Genomic DNA, 25,443 nt, shown 5'->3' on the forward strand with positions numbered 1-25,443 from the left:
TTCAATGACTTGAGCTAAAAAATTCTACATCAGTAAATTTTTGACTGCAATTTAAAAAAAAAATCAACTGAAACAGTTGGATCATTTTAAAAAATGACTGAAGAAAAACATGTATATTTGCTTATATTAATTGTGTTTGATAACATATATTTCAAACTGTTTTAATACTGCTACACTTTCAGAGCAGGATTTTAAATTTAGTGCAAGGATGGCCTTGTGTCAATAAAATGCTTCTGACCATCTGTGTGAAAATACATATAGAATTTAACTATACTGTGACCAATTGGGAATACAGTCTTGGAAAGCTTTATTTCAATATTCTCTCATGGCAGAGAAAGAACAAATTTTTGTATCCAGTTCTATCATCTTTTATCCTGTTTTCTATTAAAAAAAAAAAGAAAAAAAGAAAAAAAAAAAAAAAGGATTTTTACCCATAAAACTACAAGAATTCAGAATTTTTCTAAACTACACTGGTTCTCCAAATCTCTAATCTCTGCCTTCTCAAAAGACTTTTTTTTACATTGTAGAAGTACTGTCTGCTTGCGAGCATCAAGAGTTGGTCTCAGTCTATATATAAGCTCCCAACATAAAGCTCCCATTCTAAGAGCAGTGTTCATGAACAACAGTATACAGAATATGAATCAAAAAAAAAAAAAAAAAAAATCCACAGGAGCAACACAAACAAATAAACAAAACACACACACAGTAGGAATGAAGCCCTATAGAGAGAATGCTTATCTTCCCATTCACCATATTCCTGGAAGGTGTTCAGAAGATAGATTCAGTGTTCAGTGTTCAGGCATTCAGTGTTAAGTTCAGAGGAACAAATCTGTCTCACTTTTCCCCCTTGTTCACTCCAAAACAGAGGACAGAAATACTCTGATCCATGAAAATGTAGAAAAATGTGTAGAACTCCTCTGCAGGGAATCAAAACTGCCAGAGAGGTGTGCAGAAATGGAGGTGTGAGAGACAGATGTTTTTCCACAGTAAAGAAACCACGAAGAGTCCAAGGGGAGAAAGAAGTTGACACGTAGATATGGAAAGAAGAAAAAGAATATCATCATCAAGGAAAATCGAGGAATCAATGAAAGAGAATAATGAGAAAAATATAGGAACCTATTTACAAAATGCATTGAAGTTCTACAATGCTGAAAGAAAAAATTGATGATAACATAGAGAAAAAAACAAAACAAAACAAAACAAAACAAAATAAAGGAGATCTAAGCAAAAGCACACATTTCTGAAGACTGAAAATACAGGTACCAAGGTCTGAAAATAAAACTGGGAGCACAGAAAATGTCAATGGCAAAAAGAGCTGAATATCTGTTCCAATATTCTGCCACTGACTGTGGTTAGAATCAGACACCTGAGAGAAAAATGTAAATACCCAGGTAGTATGCAGCTGAGAATAATTTAAGAATAATCTAGCTCTTAATATTATTTGTTGTAATTCAGTGGCCATTTATGTTATGACGCGTGAAGCAATATGGTGAGAAGAAAAATAGCCAGATTTATGGGCACAAGGGGGCTAAAAGTGCCTGTAACCTTAATCATCTGATTTTCTTCAGATCTTAGAAAAGTTTTCTAAGTTGTATCTGAAATTGTTACTTTTGTTTGTGGAGTTCCAGCCTGTGAAATATACATTCAAGAGTAAGAGAAGTAAAATTTACAGCAGATTGTATGTCATGGTGACTCTGTTTTGCATTCCTGCTAATGAAATATGCTGATATACTGGATTTTATCTAATTAAATAAATACTGAATATGTGATAAAATAAATAAAACTTCCATTGCTAAAAAATAAAATAAAATAAAATATATTTTCATGCTTTGTACAACTCAATATAAAGAATATTTTATCAAATCCTGTTCTTCTCACAGAAGTTCTCAATAGACAACATATTTTTCCATCTTTTCTCACTGTTCATAGATCTATTATCTAGGTAATTTTATACTTAGGTAAAAATGATTTCATTGCAGCACATAATATATATTAATAAGAATGTATGACTTTTTCTAATGTTCTTCTTTTCTTTCCACTTCTGTCTTAACAATCATATAATTCCTGTTCTGCTTTATAATGAATCATACGCAAAGGTAAGGAAATAGCCAGTGGAGATGCACATCCATAAGAGATTTATATATGACTGGCATGATTTTAATAGAGACATCTTTGTCAATTTTCTCTTTTTCCATTACCAGCTGTACTTAAGGCAAATCTAAGTGTTAATCCCTTATGACACACAGCATAAGCAAAGACTATAGATAAGTGCAGAAAAGTTACAATTCTGAAAGAACGATTCCAGTTTAACAAAGTAAAATAACTAAATTTCACATTCTCATGCGATGATACTACAAGTAGTTGGAAAGTTACCACATAAAAACTTGCGTAATTAAGCATCATTCTGAGACTGATTCTTGCCGACATTTATAAGTTCTATAGATACTGCTGCAAAGCTGTGTTTGACTCAATTTTTTTCTCATGCATTACAATACAGTTTGGCACTGTAGCTTGCACTTCTGTATGCAGCTGTTCTGCAGTCTGCTCTCAATCTACCTGCCCCACTGGGACACATTCGGATCCCTTTCAATAAAAAATAGAAATCATGAAGAGTTGCAAAAGGACCTCACAGTACTAAGTGACTGGACTGTGAATAAAGTCTGAGAGAGCTGGGGTTGTCCAGCTTAGAAAAGGCTCCAGGAAGATCTCATAGGAGCCTTCCAGTACCTAAAAGGGGCCTACAAGAATGCTGAGGAGGGACTTTTTACAAGGGCATGTGGTGATAGGACAAGGGGTAATGGTTTTAAACTGAAAAAGGGTAGATCTGGATTAGATGTTAGGAAGAAGTTCTTCATTATGAGGGTGGTGAGGCATTGAATCAGGTTGCCCAGAAAACCTGTGGATGCCCTATCTCTGGAAGCGTGTAAGGCCAGGTTGGATGGAGCCTTGAGCAACCTGGTCTAGTGGAAGGTGTCCCTGCCCACGGCAGTTGGGTTGAAATCAGATAATTTTTAAGGTCCCTACCAACTCAAATTGTTCTATGATTCTATGAACTGTAGATGAAATTTAACGTGGACAACTATAAATTGATGCATAGTGGGAAAAAAAAACAACAAACACTCTTATTTTACAATCAGCAATAAGGTCTGAGGAACAAGGTCTTGGACTTGCAATAGATATGTGAATGAAGTGTCAGCGCAGTGCTTAATAGTATTTACATGAATGGTGTCGTGACGCTGAATACTTGGTGCAGTTTTCCCCTCCCCAACGGGAGGGTATGGTGTGTGTTAGTGAGAAGACTACAATTGAACTGGCAGAAGTGTGGAAAAAGAAATCAGTGATCAAAATATTGTTTTTCTTTTTAGGTCTCCTGCCTGAAAAGGTGGTAAATGAGGGAGATTTTAGAGATGGAGTTCTCTAAAATTGTGCATGATATGGGAAGGATAAACAGGGAATTCACCACCTCTCCTAAGGAAATGCTACCACAGAAAAGGAGCGAGGAGACGGAACAAGCAAGAGGATTATTTAAACAACATGTTATTAAGATGCTAAACTATTTGCAACAGGATACCAAAAGCTTAGAAAGGATTTAATAGATTTGTGGAAGAATTAGCCACTGAAGCCCACATGAAAAGCCACTGAAACACCACGAACGTGGAAATACTATTACGTCACCCTGTTCTTCTTCTATACTCATTGGTCGAAGACAATGAAGAAAGAGCACCTGGCTAGACAGACCTTTTGGCTGACAGTCGATGGGTATTTTTATGTTCTTAATTTTCTGGTCCAAACACATTTCCTTTTTTGTCTAAATATCTTCACTGGAATATCTATTTCTTCTCAATAAATCCTCATTACCACTTCTTATCCCAAGCTCCAACTATCTATTTGGATTTAAATCTTGGTACAACAGTCCACATATGAGTACCAGTAAGTCCACACATTACAGACAGGGACTGATGTTCCAGAACATCATTTATTATCTTTAAATTTGCAGACAAAATTGCCAAAAATTCACCCAAGGTCCATGCACTGTTTCCCAGTTTGTTGGTCTACTGATCAGAATGTTATTTGTCTGGGTTTTCAAGAAAAAGCAAGATTGAAAGCACTTGCTCTGTTAGGGCTAAGAGGAAAAAACACGGTAATCAGAAAACATCCTAACCTAGATGACAGTCATATCCATAACCTGTTCTCTATAAAACCTGACACCTGTTTCCACTGGATTACCTGTAATTGCCTCACACTATAGACTCCAGTGGAGAGTAGAAGTTTGCTACTATACAGAGGATAATTTTATCCTAAGATATGAATAAAAAGTGCCTATAACACAAAACAAACGGCACCTCCTATCATTTTAAGAACATTCTGAGAGTTCTGTGCTAGGTACTCATGCACCTAGGGAATGCAGGGGGAACTCAATGACCTTTGAGTTGTACCTCAGAGTGAATCTGTTCTGTGCTAACATGCAACTGGATGTTCACGAGGAAAAACAAAACAAAACAAAACAAGATAATATATTTAATATATTTCTCCTAGAGTTATAGAAGTGTATGTGGTACACTCCACTAAGACAAATTACAGGTTAATCTACAGCACATGGAATAAAAAACAGCTATTATAAAATACTGTTATACCTGCCTGATAACTGTGAAGATCTGATTTAAATAAGGAATTTGGCACTTTCAATATATTGTGCCTTAAAAACAGTTATTAATAAAACAAACAAAAAAGCTTAGTTTCTCAAAAAAAATACCTAACAAGTATCTTAATTTGTCATCTAATTTTACTAAATGAACATTCCTGTAACGCTTCCTTTGTGTCCATTACCCATAACAAAGATTCCTGCTTTTAACATTTTACTTACTTTTGTCCTCATACCTCCCTTCAGTTTCTTTCCCAAATTCCCCAGTCTAGGGAACAGATGCTGAGGCACCAATGACTCATTAATCTGAGGAGGATTTTTATCATGAGCAAAAATAAATCTTATAAACTGTTCCACATTTACCAGCCTTGGTCGTACTAGAGAACCAACAAGCTCTGTTAAAAAACACCTCTCTGTATATGTTATAATAGACCTGCTATCTCAGAGCAAGGTCATAGACCTTCACATTTCATCTTTAAATTATGTCAGATGAATAAAACAATTTTCCTTCCCCTTGCCTGCTAATATGGATATGTAAAAGCATATATGACATGGAGTAGTACTTAAATTAATGAGACCATTGTTAAGGCAGTTCAGAGGTTCAGGGACAGGTTTGCCAGGAGCTCCCCATTGGCTGCTTCACATGCACAATCTCAGCTCTATTTTAGAAACAGACATATAAACCAGCATTGTTTCCTGTAAAGTCGATGTATATACATAATTAATTTATCTTTTTCTCTACCCAATATTTTAACTCCCACTGAAAGAACAAAATAACTAATACCACTATTCGATTCTTGCCAAAACAAAACAACAACCACCAATCAACTAAACAAAAAAACTTCAATTCCATTGAAACACCATGCTTTATATCACTCCCAAGTAGGACACAAAGAGCAGATTAAAGAAAAAAAAAAAAAAGTAAAAATAAATAAATAAATAAAAATAATCAATGAAATGTTGTAAAGGAACAGTGAGCAACTCTTATGTAAAAACATGGGAGAAACATCAGACTTTCTGTGTTGGAGCAAATCTTTTTTGACAAAATCTTTTCTCTCTCCCTAGGATCCCTCCAGAAATACCTCAGCCTGACAGGATAGGGGCAGGACTAAACATCTTTGCTTGGACTTTGACTGGGATTCACAGGACTTTAAAGTTTCTTCTACTGAACGAGCAGATTTATGAGTTTAGGAAGCCTCATGTTTTTCAAGCTTCATTGCCTCCTGATTCCACCCCCATAAGAGGACCACTTCTAAGAATGTGCTTAGCACCAGATTTAGGCATGTCAATGTGTTTGCCTGCCTTTGAACTTGACAGTTGTATTCCCATTGAAGACAAAAGACATCTACTCAATGAAACTGAAGGTGTGATTCACTGGTGCTGAGTAGGCAGAACTGCCTCTCCAGGCTTCACTGAGAGAAATAACTGGCTCTCCACTAAGTAAAATGAGAGCATTGACATCTAGTTGATGTGGACACAAGTTCCTTTAGAAGCCTATGTATAGGTGTCTAATTTCAAACTGAAAACCTGTCTTGTCTCAAAGTGTTTACACCTAAGTAGAGAGAAAAACAAACAAACAAACAAAAAAACAGAAAGAAATAAGGGAAAAAAAGAGAGAAGGAGAGGGAGGGGAGAGGGAGAGAAGAGAAAACAAGAAAAACAAACAACAACAAAACCACAAAATAAATGAAGTCTCATTGTTACTAACTTTGATTGCAGAAAGAGAATTAAAATCTACATATATATCCTTAAAAGTATTTAAGTGGGACAAGGCATTTGATCATCTATATACCTAAGACTTTTAGTGACTTAGTGACCACAGAAAAGCCCAGGAACTGAATTTGAAATTTAACACAATCCACCTGTGTTCCTTAAAGCACCTTAAATACAAAAGCCACGTAAGCTGTTCTTGCTCTCTAGCTTGTTTTTCTGAGAAAGCTTGGATGAAATTCACATGTAACACACCTTTCTTTCCAGAAGATGTATGGACACTGTGCTTCCTTATTACCTAGAAAATGGTTACAACACAATTCCCAGTTCTCAGGTACAGACCATGCAGGAAAGAACAGGCAGGTGAACCGTATGAAAGCTGGTTCAAGGTTTCAAGAAAGCTGGCCAAGCCTCATTCTCTATCTGAAAAAAAGTTCATAGTTACTAAATAACAATGCATCCCTTTCTATTTTGTAGGGTGGGATGGGATGTGTTTTGTTCTTAAAAGGCCACTGATTGTTTAGAAGCCTGAAAATATCAATAATGTTCCATATGTGAGTCTCTGTTTTTAGGCAACATTTTTTTTTCCTGAAAACTAAACACAGTCATCAGCTGTGGTTTAAAATGTTACTCTGTAAATGTGCAGAGACTTCAGAATGCATTTTAGTATGACAGAAGGTCTTTACTTAGTAGAAATCAGGACTTAGGATCAAAAATGCACATGGTGGTTGTATAAATAATAAATCCTACAGCTATAACTAATTACCACCTTGCACTTCAAAATACAGATCTAGAAAACTTTCTACACTGAACAGCACCTAAAAGGATGAGGCAGGCTGCCAGGCAGAGAGTAAAGTTAAGAATACTGTCATCTTTTTGCTCCTCTATACAGAGCTGTGTGACCGAGTCATTCCATCAGAAGTCTTGTTGGATGATCAGCAAAGAGCTGCTCAAACACCTGTGAGCTATGCAGCTGCACGTCATTTGTTTCACTTGTTAGAATGCGGTGAGAACACTTATTTTTTTTAATCCCTGTGCACCATTACAATTTAAAATACAATCAAGAACAAATTGATATCTTTTCAAAAGTATATTTAAAGTAAATCCATAAAATTGTTCCCTTTATGTCTTCTATGGAATGTGCCAGTCATTATATACATTCTGCTTTGAGGAAGACTATGGATGTAGCCTATTTTCAAAGGGATATACACACTGGTCACAAGAAATCTGCCTTTTTAATTTTTGGATAATCATACACTACAACAAAGATTAAATTTAGCACTAATGTCTAGAAGGATTCCCTTCTGCAGACAGAGAACTGGTGGGGAATCAACCTTTATGGGTGATAATTCTAAGCTATCAAGAAAACCTAGTAGCAAGACCTGTGCTTCTACCTAAATTATATGTGTCTTCTTCAGTGCCTTTAGTTTTCCATCTTATAGCTTCATATTGCATTTCTAATCATTACTTCATGCCTATGTGAGGAATGTTTTAACAATTCGTGTCCATAAAGAACAATTCTGTTTGAATCCTGTCTGCCTCTGGGCCCTGCACTGGCAATTTAATTCTTGAACCACAGATGCAGTGTGTCCCAGTCTCCCCCTCATTCTAGTCAATTTATCACTTCTTAAATTTATGAACCTGTTTGCTTTTGTTATTCCGGACTTCTATTTCTAACACTGCTATAGATGTGTCTGTGAATGGCTGGGGAAGAATGTTTTAATTACTCGTGTGTCTGGGAGTTTCAGAACAACTGATAACAACTAGTGACTGTTATGGGATACTATGTGGATCTTTGGTATCTGGTTAGGGGGGGCCAAGAGATAAAGAGGAAGGAGAAAGAAGCTGAAGGGCGGCTGGGAGACAAGACTTGAAGAAGATGTTCCGTAAACTTGGTATGGTGCCCAGTAAGTACAAAGGTGGAGAGGAAGACTATGAGCCTTCAGCATGAAAGACCCCTAGAGACCCCCAGAAGAGACCCCAGAGGAGACTGCGCATGCTCCAGTAGGAGGGACTGCACCCCGGAAGCTAATTTTAATAATCTATTTTTTTTTAGAAGTAGTAATGAATATGTATTAGTCTAGGAGCATAAAAATCAGCTGCTTGATGTAACTGGTGTGCGTCCTGGTGGAGCAGAGACTCCCGGTGCACCCAGCGCTGTTTGCTTACCTCTATTCCTTTATATTCTTTCAATAAATCCTATTTTTTTATTTAATCCTAATTTGAATCCTGAGCCATTTATAACAATTTGGGGGCTCGTCCGGGAGGGCTATAGTTCCTGAATTCTGATTTAATCTAGGAGAGGCGCCCCACCATTTGGTGGCTCCTGTTTGAGTCAGATCAGGACTAATGCCATCCTGAACCTGAATAAAGGTAAGCAAAGAATTTGATTTTTTTTGAGCTCCCTTGCCGGCTGTTTTTTGCCCGTAATTCTGCGCGCGAAGATCCGGACGAAGACGACAGGGTCGTTTGGATACCGTTCGGTTGGGTTCCGGTGTCCGGAATCGAACCGGATGAAGACGACAGTCGTTTGGATACCGTCTGGTTCGATCCCAGACGAAGACGCTTGTGGATACCGTCCGGTTGGACTCTGGACGAAGACGACTGATTCGTAAGATACCGTCCGGTTGGGTAAAGGTACGGTTGCCCGTGTTTGTGTGTGAGAGTGTAACTGAGACTTCTAAAGTCAGCGTGGAGGTCTTTTTGTTTTCTCACCAGTTCTAATCTCCTGTCGGGGGGGCTGGGCTGGTGAATGGAGTGATACGTGGGTGGGTGATAGGTCCTAAACCCCCTGCAAGACACTCTCACTGGGGGCAACCAAGGGCTGTGGGAATTGCCACTAGTAAAATTCCCGGATGGGTCAGATAAAATCGAAGACCAAGGACCAGAAAGGGAGCAAATTACCAGATATATGACCAAAAAGTCCATTATGAATAATGATTAGAAATTGGAACAATAGGGGCCCCAGAAAATTAAAGAGTAAATTGAAAATGATCCAGTATTATATGATAGAATGACCAAAAGAACCCTTAAGACCCCATGTATTTTGATCCACGGAGGACGGGGTCTGTCAGGCTTTAAACATTAATAGTAGAATACCTGTGGATCCGGAAAAGAGCAAGCTGAAACAATGGAATTAGAAATTAGAGAGCAATTGATTAAGAATGAATATGTGCTGCATTTGTGCCTGTGCTGCACTTATACCACCAGATAACAGGAGCCTCTCGGACACCGAGAACCAGATCAAAAACAACCTCATGGTTCAGATTTTAATCAAGGGGTCTGAGATAAGGAGGACTGTTCACAAAGGGACAGGTTAGGAATATGTATATGTATAGGAATGTTCATGTATATGTAACTCTTTACTAGAGCAATTTGCCACGTTAGGCGTGCACGACTCTGGTGGGACTACCCGCCCCGTGCTGCATGGAACTGAGTAAACATACCTACTTTACAATCTTACTGATGGTGGAGTCAGCTTTCTGTGAGTCATTTTGGAGAGCCAGGCAGGAGACACTCTGCTCGGCTGCGGGATCAGCTGCAGCGCGGACGCCCCTAGGTGCACCCTGAGCGTTTTGCTCGGAGGGGACTCCACACTCGGCTGCTCACCGCAGGAGCAAAGATCTCCTGAAACTGCAGACAAACGGTATGTTTTCGGCTGCTGGAGGGATACTAACTGGAGTGTTAATAATTGTATGTGTTTTTATGTATGTATTTTGTGTTGTATTTTGTGTTGAAATTTTGTATATTGTAATATTTGCATATTGTACGTATTTTGTGTTGAAAGTATTTGTGTAAGTGTAAGGGTTTGAAACAAAGTGTTACAAGTCACTTCACGAAGAACACAGTCAGAGACAATACTTATTTGGTTGGTTATTGTTATAAATTGCCCCCTTAATTAATTTTCAGAGAGCATTGCATTAATAATAGAAAGGAATTTATTGAGTAAGCAACAGCAAGCAAAACAGCGCTGGGCGGCCGGGGAGTCTCGGCTCCGCCAACGGCGCGCACCTCAACCCCCCCAGGGTCCCTTTTTATATCTTATTACGCAGCACATCTTGGTGTATTCTGCGACTGCGCACACTGTTGCTAGGGGGTCGTCTCTGTCCCTCTGGTGGTCGTAAAGATGAAGGCCGTAGTCTTCCTCAGCGTTGTGGTTCAACTTCTTTCTTTATTTGGTCATGTTGGCCCAGCTTGGGACAGGAAGGCGAAATGTTGATACACTAGTTTAACAACTTATCAGGAGATGGTTACATGAACTTTGCAGCAGTGTTTTCTAAACAAAAGAGGCTACTGAGATGCAGAAGGAGAGAAGGGGAGTGGGTTCTCTTTTTGTTACATTAAGCAAAGGAATTTTCATAGTGTCTAGCTAAGCATTATACATCTCCTTACTTCAGCAGGAAACAACAGAACTCCTTGTTTTTATAATACAAAAGACAATGAACAAACATTTATGGTGTATGTATTACAGTTATCATTCTAAGTTATATTCCTGTGGTATGAATGAGATGTGCTGGAGGCCTCCGTGTGCGATTGTGCTGTGTGAGTGAGACGCAGTGTTGCTGCAAAGCGAGTGCAGAGTTCCGATCCGTGGTTCTGTACTCTCTGCAAGGGGAGTGGGCAGAGATGAACGAAGTGCTTGACAGACTGAAAAGAAGTGCTGTTTTATCCAAGTTTGAGTGGTGGTGCCTAATATATGGGCCCGGTGTATCTTGTGTATCTCGTGTATCCTATTTTTGCTCTTAAATGTTTTGACTGTGACAAGAAAAAGGCAGGAGCATGATCTGACTCTACTGGTGCTTTCGGCTGTGCTTCCTGCAACATATGAGGCCCGCACAGGCCGAGACCTGGACTCACTGAGACCTGAACAGGCCGAGAGACCGGAGCGGCGCCGAGAGACTGGAGCGGCGCTGGGAGACCTGAGACACTACGGAGGGACTACCGCTGGACGGAGAGAGCCCTGGGACGCTGCAGAGCCACGGCCGGCTCTGAGAGACAAAGAATAGACCTGACAGAAGCTGCAAAACGCGGGGAAATTGAAGTAATTGCGGAACATCCGAGATCGAGTTGCTACGGGAGATCAGAGGCGTCAGTGGACACCGGCAGTCGACTCTCACCGTGAGGCGAGTCGGCGCAGAGCAGAGGGACGGACATCAGGACCCTGCAGCCTGTCTGACGGAACCATGGAGGCAGCGGCAGCAGCGGCTGTGCTGCTTCACTCAAGCATTCTTTTTATAAAAGGTTTATCTTGCAATGCAAAAAAGACTATTAGTCCCCAGATTGGTGTTATAACCATTACTAATGACGACTTAGCTCTATTGCAGGGCAGGAGTGCAGAGACGCAGATTACACTGCCAAATGACCACCGGCAGGCTCTTTCACAAACCTAAGGTTGCAGCTGGCACTGCCTGCAGCCGTATAACAGACGTTACACTCTCTTTCCTAACTAGTAATCATGTGTCTCATCCATTTGTGGTAAATGGTCAGTGGCAAAAAGAAAAGGAGGATGCCACTGACACTAACAGCATGGGTAATAGGAGTAGTATAAGTGACACAGGTGACGGTGCGGGGCGCTCTGCCTGCTGCTCGCCTTCGCCTGACTGTGCACTGCTGCCGACGGTGCTAGATTAAAATGTGAAGACTGCTCAGATGGCAGTGATGAGAGTGCTTGTGTGAAAAAGATGTGTGCTAAATCTTTGTGTGCAACAGTGGTCAGTGTGTGCCAAACAGATGGCAATGTGATGGGGACCCGGATTGTGAAGATGGGTCTGACGAAAGTGCTGAGCTGTGTCATATGAGAACAGTGTCATGGAAATGTGATGGTGAAAAAGCCTGTGACAGTGGAGAAGATTAAGAGAATTGTGGCAATGTGACTTGTAGTGCAGCAGAGTTCACATGCAGTAGTGGACAATGTATTTCCAAAAGCTTTGTCTGCAATGGTCAAGGTGACTGCTCCGACCACTCGGATGAATCTTTGGAGCAGTGTGGCTGCCAGCCTGCACCTCCGGTGAAGTGTTCTGTGAGTGAGGTGCAGTGCGGCTCAGGTGAATGTATCTACAAGAAGTGGCGATTTGACAGAGATCCTTATTGCAAGGATGGAAGTGATGAAATTAACTGCCCTTCTTGGACCTGTGGACCAGACCAGTTCAGATGTGAAGATGGGAACTGTGTCCATAGGAGTAGGCAGTGCAGTGGTGTGAGAGACTGTTTGGATGGCACTGATGAAGCAAACTGTATTCAGTGCTCTGGACCTGGCAAATTCAAGTGCAGAAGTGGAGAATGCATTGATATCAATAAAGTGTGTAACCAGCAGAGAGACTGCAAGGACTGGGGTGATGAGCCCCTGAAGGAATGCAACATAAATGAATGTGACTGTCCAGCTGGGTTTGAGTTTGTAAACCAGAGAAACTGTGGAGGTATTGATGAATGCCAAAACCCTGGTATCTGTAGTCAAATCTGTATCAACCTGAAATGTGGCTACAAATGTGAATGTAGCCGTGGCTATCAGATGAATCCTGCTACAGGAACCTGGAAAGGGCCATACGGCAAAGCAAATTAGATAACTGTTATTTAACTTGTCAGAAGATAAAAAAGAAAGTGTTTCAACAAGCAGCCATGGGAGGGAAGAATCACTGAACCCCCGATGTGAGGGACTGTACCTTGTTTTACTGACTACTGAAACAGCTGTGAGAACTGCAGAAAGGGACCCACGCATCCAGAATAAAAGGACCAGTAACTACTGAAACTTGGAGGGTTGAGTCCGCTCCTGGGAAACTGAAACTCAAGCTAAGGGAGAACTAATATTCTGGCAACAAGGCTCTGCATGAATGAAGGATGCTAAATAAAGGGGACAAGCCTAAAGGGAGAAAAGGGAGGAGGCAAGACCGGGGCAGGACCCTCCACTGCGGTGTGTATGGTCTACCGAGGGAGGCAACCCCTATGGGTATTGACTGCCGAGTGAGAGGGCCTCGACCGGACTTCTCCCACACTAAGATCAGGTTGTCCCGAGAAAATAACATAAAAAAAAACTTTTTTTTAAACCTATATAAAATTGTGATTCGTTTTACAGGAGCTGGATCACCCTGACAGGCCGAACGGTAACACAAGCCTGAAGTGACCCTGAAAGCGGGCCTAACTCCTTGACTGAAGGCGTTTGCCTATTATGATCCAGCTACGTGGGCAGAAGACAGATCCTGGGACTATAGGACCCCAGTATATATACTTAATAGAATAATTAGGTTATTAGCTGTAATAGAAATAGTTATAAATGATGAGAACTGATTTAAATGAGTTATAAAGATGAGAACTGCTTTGTATCAAAATTGCCTAGCTTTGGATTATTTACTAGCACAAGAAGGAGAAGTCTGTGGAAAATTTAGCTTTAGTAATTGCTGTTTAAAGATTGATAAAAAGGGTGTTTCTTCCTAGTAACTGATAGAATGTTATGTTCTGGTTTAGGATGAGAAGAATGTTAATAATATGCTGGTGTTTTAATTGTTTTTAATTGTTACAGAGCAGTGCTTACACCAAGCCAAGGACCAAGCCAAATTCAGCTTCTCACTGTCCTGCCAGCAGGCAGGCTGGGAGGAGGGCCGGACTGCTCGGGGTTAGGTTGGGCATCGGACAGCAGGTGGTGAGCAATTGCATTGTGCATCACTTGTTTGTACACATTATTACTAGTAGTACTATTATCATCATTATTGTTATTATTATTATTGTTATTATTTTCTTGTTTTTATCTCAACTCACAGGCTTCACTTTCCCATTTCTCTCTCCCATCCCAGAGAAGGAAGGGGGGGAGGTGAGCGAGCAAACACAAACCTGGAAGGATATGGAATGGGATTTATTTTCATGGCTGCCTGGTGGACCATGGGTTAAAAGAGTGTTATTTTTATTGTCATGTGGTGTAATTATGTTATTGTATATACCTTGTATGATACCTTGCCTTACGTTATTAATACACCGGGTGATAAATAGTACATTTGTAATAACTTCATTAAAAAGGGAAGGGGATATGTCAATTATGATGTTTAAGAATTGGACCCTCCAAGAACGGACTGATGAAATCCAGTTATTAACAACAGAAGTGACACGAATTGGGGATGTTAAAAAGAAGATAAGGGATTGTGAGGAATGTTTTAACAATTCGTGTCCATAAAGAACAATTCTGTTTGAATCCTGTCTGCCTCTGGGCCCTGCACTGGCAATTTAATTCTTGAACCACAGATGCAGTGTGTCCCAGTCTCCCCCTCATTCTAGTCAATTTATCACTTCTTAAATTTATGAACCTGTTTGCTTTTGTTATTCCGGACTTCTATTTCTAACACTGCTATAGATGTGTCTGTGAATGGCTGGGGAAGAATGTTTTAATTACTCGTGTGTCTGGGAGTTTCAGAACAACTGATAACAACTAGTGACTGTTATGGGATACTATGTGGATCTTTGGTATCTGGTTAGGGGGGGCCAAGAGATAAAGAGGAAGGAGAAAGAAGCTGAAGGGCGGCTGGGAGACAAGACTTGAAGAAGATGTTCCGTAAACTTGGTATGGTGCCCAGTAAGTACAAAGGTGGAGAGGAAGACTATGAGCCTTCAGCATGAAAGACCCCTAGAGACCCCCAGAAGAGACCCCAGAGGAGACTGCGCATGCTCCAGTAGGAGGGACTGCACCCCGGAAGCTAATTTTAATAATCTATTTTTTTTTAGAAGTAGTAATGAATATGTATTAGTCTAGGAGCATAAAAATCAGCTGCTTGATGTAACTGGTGTGCGTCCTGGTGGAGCAGAGACTCCCGGTGCACCCAGCGCTGTTTGCTTACCTCTATTCCTTTATATTCTTTCAATAAATCCTATTTTTTTATTTAATCCTAATTTGAATCCTGAGCCATTTATAACACCTACTTTTAAAAATCTGTCACAGCTTCATGCTACCAGCTGTTGTTCTTTCCTAATGAACTTTACTTGCAAGGAGAAAAAAAACAAAATCAAAACCAACCAAACAACAACAAGCAAACAAACAAACAAAAAATACCAACAAAACAGATTTAGATTTCTTTGAACTTTGTCCTTACTAACTACGGTTCAGCTCTTGAGATAAATGGAAGCAATTATTCTTTTCTTTAAAGTCAGTAATACTTTAGGACTAAATACTTTAGGATTAAAACTTGATAAGGAAATCAAATATGGTAATTAAGGATACTGTCATTTGAAATCATTGATCTGATTTCTTCAAATTTGTGGGATTCCAAAGACTGGTTGACTTAAAAATCACATTAGTTTAACCGTTTTCCTAAACTTAAATAAAAAAGTACAGATTGTTGGGTGTATGTTTTTAAGCTAAGAAATGAAAATCAAAGGAACATACATATATACAAAGGAACATACATACAAATATACATACATGCATACATACAAAGGAACAAACATACAAATAAAATGAAGCACTTCAATGTTTGCAGAACTGGGGCTTTATTTCAGTATAACGTTGAAAATTTTACTTTAGTTAACCATTTTCTAACTGATGTAAGCACAACCAAAATAAGCTACTCAAAGTCAAAATATATCTACTCTAACTACTGTTCCAGTTTAATCATTCCATAGCTTGAATTTAAAAAGTAACAACAGACAAAACAAACAGAAGAACCCTAAACTAAACTGGTACAATTATTCTATCTAGACAGATAGTATTTGATATACAGAAAGCATCAAATGCACATCATTTGTTAACATACATCCACTGCTTTTTGTGAATTGTGAACGTATCAGTAGGGAAATAAAAATTATTAGTACATAAAATGCTGTTTCACTATAGTTTCATGAGAACTGCAGACAACACTTCCACTAATATACATAGCTGTATAAAGCTAACAAAATTTAGCTTGCAGGCTTCTCCTTCTTTCAAAAAACAACACCAAAAACAAAACAAAACACCAAAACAACAAAAAAACAGACCAACCAACCAACCAAAAAAAAAAAAAAACACCAACAAAAACAAATAATAAAAGTATATTAAAATATATGTCTAGCATCTAAAGCAGGTCTTCAAAATGTATTCTGCCATAAACTTTTTAGGGATGAAGAAAAGTAATAAAAAACATAAAATATGTTTCTTCTGAGAATGTGCAAGTGAACTTTTCAAAATCTTAACAAACAAAAAAAAAATCAGAGAAAACATGTATGAAACAGCCTGTAAAATTTTCTGCTTCGGACTTCACAACAGCATATAATAAGTAAAAGCTTACCATGGCAAGTCCTACAAAGAACTTGCTTTAAAAAAAATTAGGTGGACCAAACTTTTCATCACAGCCTATCAACAGGTAGCACTGACCAATCCATCAATCCATCATTTTTCATTTTAATGTTGAGTGAAGAAGTATCATAAAGTATATGCTGAGATTCTCCACTTTTCTGTAGTTCTTTTACATCAGTCTATAAGTACAAAGGGGTAGTAAAAATGATTATTGCTGTTTTACTGTATAACGGACATAATGACTCATATCTCACAGTAATGATTTATTTATTATTTTCTTTTGTTTAGGGGTTTGCCCGGAGAAAGGGATACTGGAACATTGTATTTTCCTATCAGTCTTCAGGTCTGTAGCACTGTACTGAGGCTGAATCAAATGAATCAGTGTAGGATTAATGAGTTGGGTGGTAGGAGAGGTGACATAAGACACGAGCACAATTTGAAATATAAGTTTCAGATTTAAAAGATCCATATTTACACATTGTGCAAGTCCTAGAGCTGGCTATAATTATAGTCTGTGGGTAATAGCTATGTTTCTGTGTTAAGATATAAGTGGCACATTAACCAAGCATAACTCCAGGAAGGGTGTGGGGAGGAGGAAAAAAGCCAAACTTGTTTGGTGAAAACAGTACTGCATTCATGATGCAACAGGCTGTTGTATTAAGGCAGAACTACACAACACTTTCTGAAAAAAAAAAAAAAAAAAAAAAAAAAAAAAAAAAAAAGGCATTATCTTTGCAACAAACTATTCCTGCAGACTTTTTCTATATAGTAATTACAGACCATGTGTTTGTAAATAATCTAAAACTGTGGCTTTTACCTCTATGTAGGAATACGATTAACATACCAGCTCTACATTTTTAACTTCCACAAGAACATGCAATCTATTTTTTTTCCCTTTTTGTGGTGAAAGTTAAATTGTGTGTGTGACAGTCTTTTGTATAAACCTAAGTTCTTTGCCAGACAGTTTTTATATGTGTGTGTGTGTATTTTTTCCACCCATTTCCACCCATTTTTTTCCATTTTTTCTCTGAGTTGTCCCTTACAGATAGAGATTTGCTGTGAGTATGAAGTACTGTGCGCAACTGTCACATGATGAATTACCATTTTTATCCATCAAATATTAAAGCTGCACACTACTGACCTTGAGCACCACTTAAGTTCCCACCACCATGGTCCTTTTCTAAGTCAGCAGGGCAGAGCTGGCACAAATGCAGCCCAGCAATCAGATTCATACTGATTCGCAAAAGTTGAGGCTTCTAAAAGCATTTTGTATCATACTGTACAGAGTCCTCACCGCACTTAAGAAAGGTGTCCAACACCTGACTGTTGCTACCAAGGATTATTACCTGTTCGCATTGATTTGCAGCAAAGTATTCTCAGTATTTCCACTTAACATTTACTCTCAGGGAACCTGTGTAGTGGGAGATATTTACGAGTTGCTTTCAGCTTAAAAATAAATCACCTCTAATTCCTCTAAGCGAAATCAATCAAAAGTCTGTAAAAAATGGACTGGTTGTTTGGTCGATTCTGGCAGAAAAGTAAACAGCACTTCAGCTTTTCTCCACCATTAAGGTCTAAATGGCCTAGAAAGTAAATCAATATCTCCAGTCAGCCTTCTGGCTATTGTTTAGCCAGTAGATATGGATTTTCTCTAGCTTACTGCACTCCTTTGGGACTAACCTGTAATCCTCAGAGAGTAATAATAAGTTCGTTATCTAGTTCAGCTCTCAGTTGTACATTTAAATGGACCACATCCATCAGCAGTACTTGTTAAAGGACAATGACATCCCATTCAACCTATTTCACAGTGAAATACTTGCAATACCTGAAGGAGCAAATTATTATAAAAATCTTATTTGCTGTTGGATTATTGCAAATGAAGTATCACAAATGAGGTAAACAGAAAATAAGGAATTTTTTCTTACATAGGAACATAAGAAACATATGTTTCTTATATAACACTGTTTCTTTGTTAATGAGTTAAATTGTGGTGAAGTTTATCTCTGTCATATGTCATACAATCCTTCATTATTTTTATCAATCCGTTTCAAATATTTCTGGTTAAATACCACTGTGAAACAGGCAGCTGTCAGAACCAATCAGTACTTTTTTGTCATTGCTGAGCTACTAGATGTTTGCTGGATACAAATAGTTTTCTCTCCCTCTACCTAGGAGTGCAGAAGAAAGCCCCCTTATTTTTACACACTAGTCACAAAAGGCTTTCTTCTCAGATCACAGAACCTGTGCTGTGCTCTAGGCCAGCAAGAGCTACACTCTGATCTAAGCACTCAGGTTTTTTTGTTTACACACGTTTTCTCTGATAAAGGTACAGAGTCCATCATAACACGGCAAACAAAACACTACTTTTACACCTCTAACACTCGCTGAAATTTTAAAAGTTACTAGTACGTATTCTTTAGTTACTCTGAGTATTTTGAAAAACACTACTTATTAGTCGCTGCGAATGGATCCATACTGTAAATTATACACATGAAGACTGCTGTCTGCTGGAGAACATGATGCATTTTACCTATACTTACCCTTCATAGGGTTACACAAATAAATGTAAGAGTCATGGCCACAACTCCCACACTGCTAGAAATTCTCTAATTCAAGAATTACTAGGAAAAATGAAACAGGAAAAGGGAGGGAAGGGGTATGGCTCTATTCAGGAAAGTGGTTTGAAGATGTTTTTAAAGTTTCTGTAATCAGTAACCACTCTTTTTTTTTAATAGAATTAAATAGAATTTTTAATAGAATTGCCTATCTGGACTACAACCATCATTTAGGTGAGTGACAGACAGGCTTCAAATCAAAAGGAGAGTTGACAGAGTCCTAAATAATGATTAAGAAATAGATGCTAATAATGATTAAGAAATAGATGCTTACAGTGGATCATCTAAATTTAGATGTTAAACCCAAACAGCACTGCTCTACAGAAGGAAAAATGGGACTTCATGATAGTGGCAATTCCCAAAATGCAGCTTTAGTCTCTAGTGATCTGTTGGTATTGCGATCACCACTAGGTGACAGCTAAAAAGCACCCAGAGTTCCCCTTCAGGGACAACAGCTTTGCTCTATCCCCAAAGCAATTTACTCGGTTTGGTGAAGTTTTTTTAGATTACTCCACACAGCACTGTAATGAAAATCAGCAGAACTTGGGTTCCTATGTGCATGTCACTTTGAAAATATCTATTGCCGTTGCATTACACCTTAAGAATGGAGCCTTAAAGTCTTCTCAATGGCACTAATCTTTGGCAGAGAATAAGACCTGGTGAAAAGATGTACCTATGAAATTAAAGCCACAGGGAGGGGAAAAAAAAAAAAAAAAAAAAGAAAAAAAAAAAAAAAGAAAGGTCTTCTCAAAATATTTTGCAAAAGTGGTTCTTGTCCTTTCTCCTCTTTCTCCTTGGGTATGCAAGATGACATACTACTCTACTTTTCCACAAGATTTGGGAGTTCATATCAGTGTAAGACAACAGTGATAGGTTTGATATTCTAGGAGGAGAATTTTGTTGTTTTTTTTTTTTATGACCTTTTTCTTCTTGCTATACTTTTGCAGATTTTTTCAGAAAATGTTTCAATTGTCAATATTCTTTCTGAAGCCTGGATACTAGAATTGTATACATCATCACAGCAATGGTCTAATGAATACCACACAAAGTTTAAAGAATCACACTCCAACTTACAAAAATGATTCCACTCCTCATAAAGCTAAGGATCATATTTGCTCTCTAAACTACTCAAAATTTCATGTTCAGCTTACCAGGCATGACCAATTAGTCAGTGTTCTATAATATAAAGTTCTTCATTGATCACACGACCTACATTTGCGTTTTCCAGATGTATTAACCTACACTTAGCTATTTCAGTATATATAGAGACGCAGTTAAAGAAACTAAAACCTTTAGTTATTTTTTCGAAATAATTATATCTTCGATGTTCAGTTTTGCATCCTTATCTCACCCCTGTTTAACAACAGTTTTGTACAGGAACTGATGCTCCTCACAAATAACATAATTTAATAACTATTTTAGACATTTATAACACACCCATATGATAATAGTTGGTAAGGGTACTTAGACCCTAATGTGTTGTATCTAGAAAGAAATATGACCCTCTAGATCAGAAGTAAAATTCACACCAATTTCAATGGGGTCATGATCTCAGTCTACCGCTCAAGCTATTAACCCAGTACACTCTTTAATGTCTGATAAGTGTTCTTTAGCTGATATAATGTAAATGTTTTTTGTTTTTTTTCCTCCCTCTGGTTTTAGCCAAACAGCAAATAAAAAAAATAAAATAAAATAAAATAACTCATTTTTTGTGTGATTATGTTAAGAAAATGAGCTCTGTATAAAGAGTATTTTCTTGATTTATCTTTTCCTGCTGTTTCTTGGTTCTGAAGCAGAGTATTTTACCCAGATGTTGGGACTTAGAAAGCCAAGTTCTTTTCAAAGCTTTGCTGTTAAGAGTTTGAATAAATGACTGAATTTTCAGAGCTGATCACCAGTCTTGGTTGATCAATGTATGAGCAGAAGTTTCATGTTACAGATAAAACAGAAAATGAGCAGTCTCACCAATGTACATAAAGCACCTTGATATCAACAAAATAGAAACATTACAAATCCTAATAATTAGTAGAAGCACAGACAACAAATCTTGATGGAAATGGTTTTAAAGTTGATGTAAATAAACTTTCCCTGGGAAAACAAACAAACACAACAACAACAACAAAAAGCACTCACAGGAATCCCAAACTCAACACTCCCCATTTTCCCCCTCCCCCCCCCTTTTTTTTTCTTTCCTGTGCTTAGAGAATATAAGAAAGTGGAATTTATTCTCTGAGACAAGCAGTGTGCTTAGAAGGCAGGTGCTGTAGATGTTGGCAGTACAGCTACCCCTCCAGCCAGACTCACACAATGCATCCTGACAGCCTTAAGGCACTGTAGGAGATGAAGCCAGGATAGGTGATTTGGTTATGGTGGAAAATGGGACAAACTCTGCTGAGATACTTGGGAGCAAGCAGATGGCAGTTGGAGTATTCTTAATTTTCTAAAATTCTTCTTTTAAACAAATTCCCCAAGCTTATGTAATGTAATTGAGAAACAGATGCTTGTGTATGTTGTGTGGTAGGATTTTGTTTTCAAGTGATGAAAAAAGTTTTCATAACTGGTAATACGACTTTTAGTATAGGTTCCTTAAACATTAAGGCCTCTGCTGAAAGTAATGCAGTGTCATGGCCTAACTTACCCTCTGGGACACTATGCATCGGGTTTGATTGATCATGGACTTTCTGACTGAACACTAATCAAAGTAAACGCAAAGACAGACCTAGTGCAGATCAGAAGTATAATGACAGACAGAAGAATCAAGAAACCTTAACAAACAGAACACAGGCAATCCTACCACCAAAAGAAAACCAGCTCAACAGGTACAGCAGAGGTAACCAAGAAGATCAGGCTTGGAGCATTTGTCCTATGGAGAGAGGCTAAAAGAGCTGTTTTGGTTTAGTCTGGAAAGGAAAACATTTTAGGAGGACCTGCCAGTAACCTGCCAGTATGTACGGGGAATCTATTGAGATGATGAAGCCAGGCTCTCCATGGTGGTGTATGGTGACAGGAAGAAACAAAAGCCATACATTGAAATAAGAGGATCAGATAAGGTATATGGATATTATTATTATTGTTATTATTTTCCACCAAATACACCTGAAGGCACCAGAAGGCACCAGAAGGCATGAAGGCACCAGAACTGTTTGTCTAGAAATAATGTACAATCTCTACCTTCTCAGACTTGCAGGGCCAGACTGCATAAAGCCCTGAACAATCTGGTTGCCTCAGAGCTGACCACAGGATCTGGATACATGAAAGGCGTGCAGCCCAGGGTAATATTTGACAGACCTGTGAAAATGAGTAGAACTGTTATTCAAAGGGGTGGGGGAGTGTATGCATTCCACTAACATCAGTCCTGATCAGTCAGAGAGGAAGAAAAGTATTGGACATTCTGTGTTCACCCTTATGTGACTGTTGACGGTGTTTATGGAGGAGGAGCTGGGAAAGACTCTGCACTCTGTCTGCATTGGTATGGGTCACTGGCCATATGAATACCTCTGAGATCCTGGAGCTCCCACTCCAGGCATGGATCTATAATGAAAATGTCTGAAAAGGATGTGGGAAAACACAGCCTGAGGAAATTTTAATGAATTTAACATCCAAATTCAAGGTCTAAGATGATGACTGAAAATGTCAGGAATATTTTAGATTTGCTTTCTTAAGTCCTGTCATTCAATTAAAAGTATTGATAGTTAATGACTACTTGAGACAGAAACAAATGTCTCTTATTGCTATTTCCTAGCTGATAAAATTGCTAGTCTTTCATTAATTAGAATAAATACCTATGCCTACCTTGAGTATTTACTACAGTATCCTATTGCCATGTTAACTGAGGTCCTTAGATACGGCAATAACATTGCTATTATTTATAAACTAGGAATAAACATGGAGAAGAATTAATAGCACCTGGAAAGTCTGCTCTTAAAAAGGCTGAATCTACACCTCAAAGTCTGTTCCTTTAATCACCATACCACATATTTTTTTCAGACGTTGGCATAGTTTTTAGCCAAGGCAACACTGAGGTAGATCTGAGAGAAGAGTCAGAACCCAAGTTCTCTCCTGTTAAGACCAAATCTGCATTTATTTCTGGCAATATAGCTGACAAGCATTCTTCTCTCTGAATCATGTAATTTAAAGAAGTGTAGATTAAAAGACACGTTAGCAAAATCTATACACATGCTTAAGTGAATCCATCAGCGTTAGACATAAGTAGAATCAACAGTTCATGGAAAATAGCATTGCCAGGAGGTATCAATGACCTTCAACCTCTACAAGACTTGCAACAGGAAAAACTAATGATGAAGGAAACATCCAATATTACAGAAAACAAACTGCTAATCAACGTTATTGATCGCTCGTTTTTGTCAAGGTCATTTAGTGTTTTAAAAAATGATCTCATGCTAAATCTTTATAGAAAAAGTGAGATAATTTGATTTACAAAGTAAAGTGCTATTAATTATGGAAGACAGTCAGTAAAAAAGCTGATTCCTCTAAACAGAAGGCAGATGTTAAAGCCTGTGATTTATGATAATGATTATGATAAAATATTTGCAGTTCTCAACATCATATAACTTTGGTTAACTGGAATAAAAGATGCAGGTAAGATATAATCAAGCATCAACACAAAGAGCATTAGGAAACAAACAATCTTTAAAGCAGCAAAGGTACACATATGGATTAAGAACAGTACACAAAAAGGAAAATAATGTTGCCCATTGTTTCTTTTTCATTGCAGAGCAAACAAAACTTTTATTTCTTAATATCAGAGCCAGATTTATGTCTTACTGCTGCTGTTTCCTTCTATACTATGGTCCCTGAATGTTTAAGTTACATAACCAGACATCTCAAGGGCACATAACACTAATCTAAAAAGATGTACTCATTACAAATCTTCCCATTCAGGATTATTAGTATGTCAATAAAATCTGTCAGCTTCTCTCATAACTAAGGGAAGCTTTGGATTTTACTACAAATGTCTTGTGGGACTTAAACATATTCAAAGGCCTTTTTCTCCTTTTTCTTTTTATTTTTTTGAAAGGAATGCTATTAAATCCGTAAATTAAAGATTAGTACAAAAAAAAAAAAGGATTTAAAATGTTGAACATAAAGTAAATACCTCATAAAACAGACATAAAACTATAGAAGATCAGCCTAGAAAGAAGTATAGGAAGGCAAGAATAGCTTACAGGGAAAAAAAAAAAAAATCAATTTTAGATTAAAGAGTAGAAAAATGAAGAAATTGGAAAATAAAATGCATCTATCACAATATATGTAGCTTTTCTTTTGAACTTTTTTTTTTTTTTTAGTTTATAAAGTGAAAATGGGATAATTCACACTTCTTAGAATAATTGTTTTAAGCTGTCAATAGACAAAGACAGAGATAGTATTGGTTATGCCAGGTCACATTTTCCAACTTTTTTTCATAACCACAAGATTTAAAGAATGTTTCTGTCACTGATGTAATCAAAGAGTTCCAGAAGCCAACACCCACAGCTTGGGCTTTTGGAGTATGTGTCTTAATTCAGTCTGGATTTTACAGACACCTCTTTAACACAGATAGTTATCTATGCTGCATGGTTTTGAGAGAAGAATGGATTGAATTTCAGCCTACCTGCCTCCTCTTCTTTCTGTATGCAAAAGCAATTGGTTGAATAAAGTATCATTAATGTATAGTTGCAAGGTGCTGGCAAAACAGTCTATATTTAGCCTACTGCTAAAAACTTTCATCATGTTTGCTTTGTTTTCATTTGAACAGCATGGCACTTAATTTTGACAAGCTGTCGTTTTTTCTAGCATGTTTAGAGAATGGTCAGACAGAGCAGTACTTTTATGTTTTCCATCAAAAGCCTTATGATGCAGAACCGCTCATCTTCTATTAGAGTCCTTGTCAAGCCCAGCGATCTGTTCAGGCAAAAGACAATGTCATTGTTTCAAGCTCACATGTCAGCAAACAGAGATATGGATCTGGTGGTTTCTATCAGCATTAATGCTTGCTTGTGCATTCATATATGTCTGATATCTTTGTTTGCAAAATGCAGCTTCATAGTGTTAGAGTGCCAGTGAGAGTAATCTATAAAGGACTTTGTCTTTCAAGGTAGCAAGGAGCTGCATGGCTTATCCTCCACCAGCCTGCTCTCCTGAAGTAACTATTTGCACCTCTGCAAAACCTGTGGCTAGCTGGGGTAAAATATTGTCAAGTCCAAGCAGCGAGAGTTGATATAGAGCTGGCA

The 25,443-nt window shown here is 38.1% G+C and overlaps 1 protein-coding gene and 1 long non-coding RNA gene across 18 annotated transcripts in view; one reads left to right on the forward strand and one right to left on the reverse strand.

The window, feature by feature from the left end:
* The window catches only part of DGKB (diacylglycerol kinase beta), a 394,311-nt gene that overhangs the window by 89,812 nt on the left and 279,056 nt on the right, over positions 1-25,443 (reverse strand). The window lies entirely within an intron of this gene.
* LOC311432518 lies at positions 6,576-19,371 on the forward strand. Its single transcript, XR_014690102.1, has 4 exons — positions 6,576-6,686; positions 7,245-7,358; positions 16,887-16,941; positions 19,334-19,371. It is a non-coding gene; the product is annotated as an uncharacterized lncRNA (long non-coding RNA).

Source organism: Aythya ferina (assembly GCF_964211825.1).
Source record: "Aythya ferina genome assembly, chromosome: 2".
In the NCBI taxonomy this organism is placed as follows: Eukaryota; Metazoa; Chordata; class Aves; order Anseriformes; family Anatidae; genus Aythya; species Aythya ferina.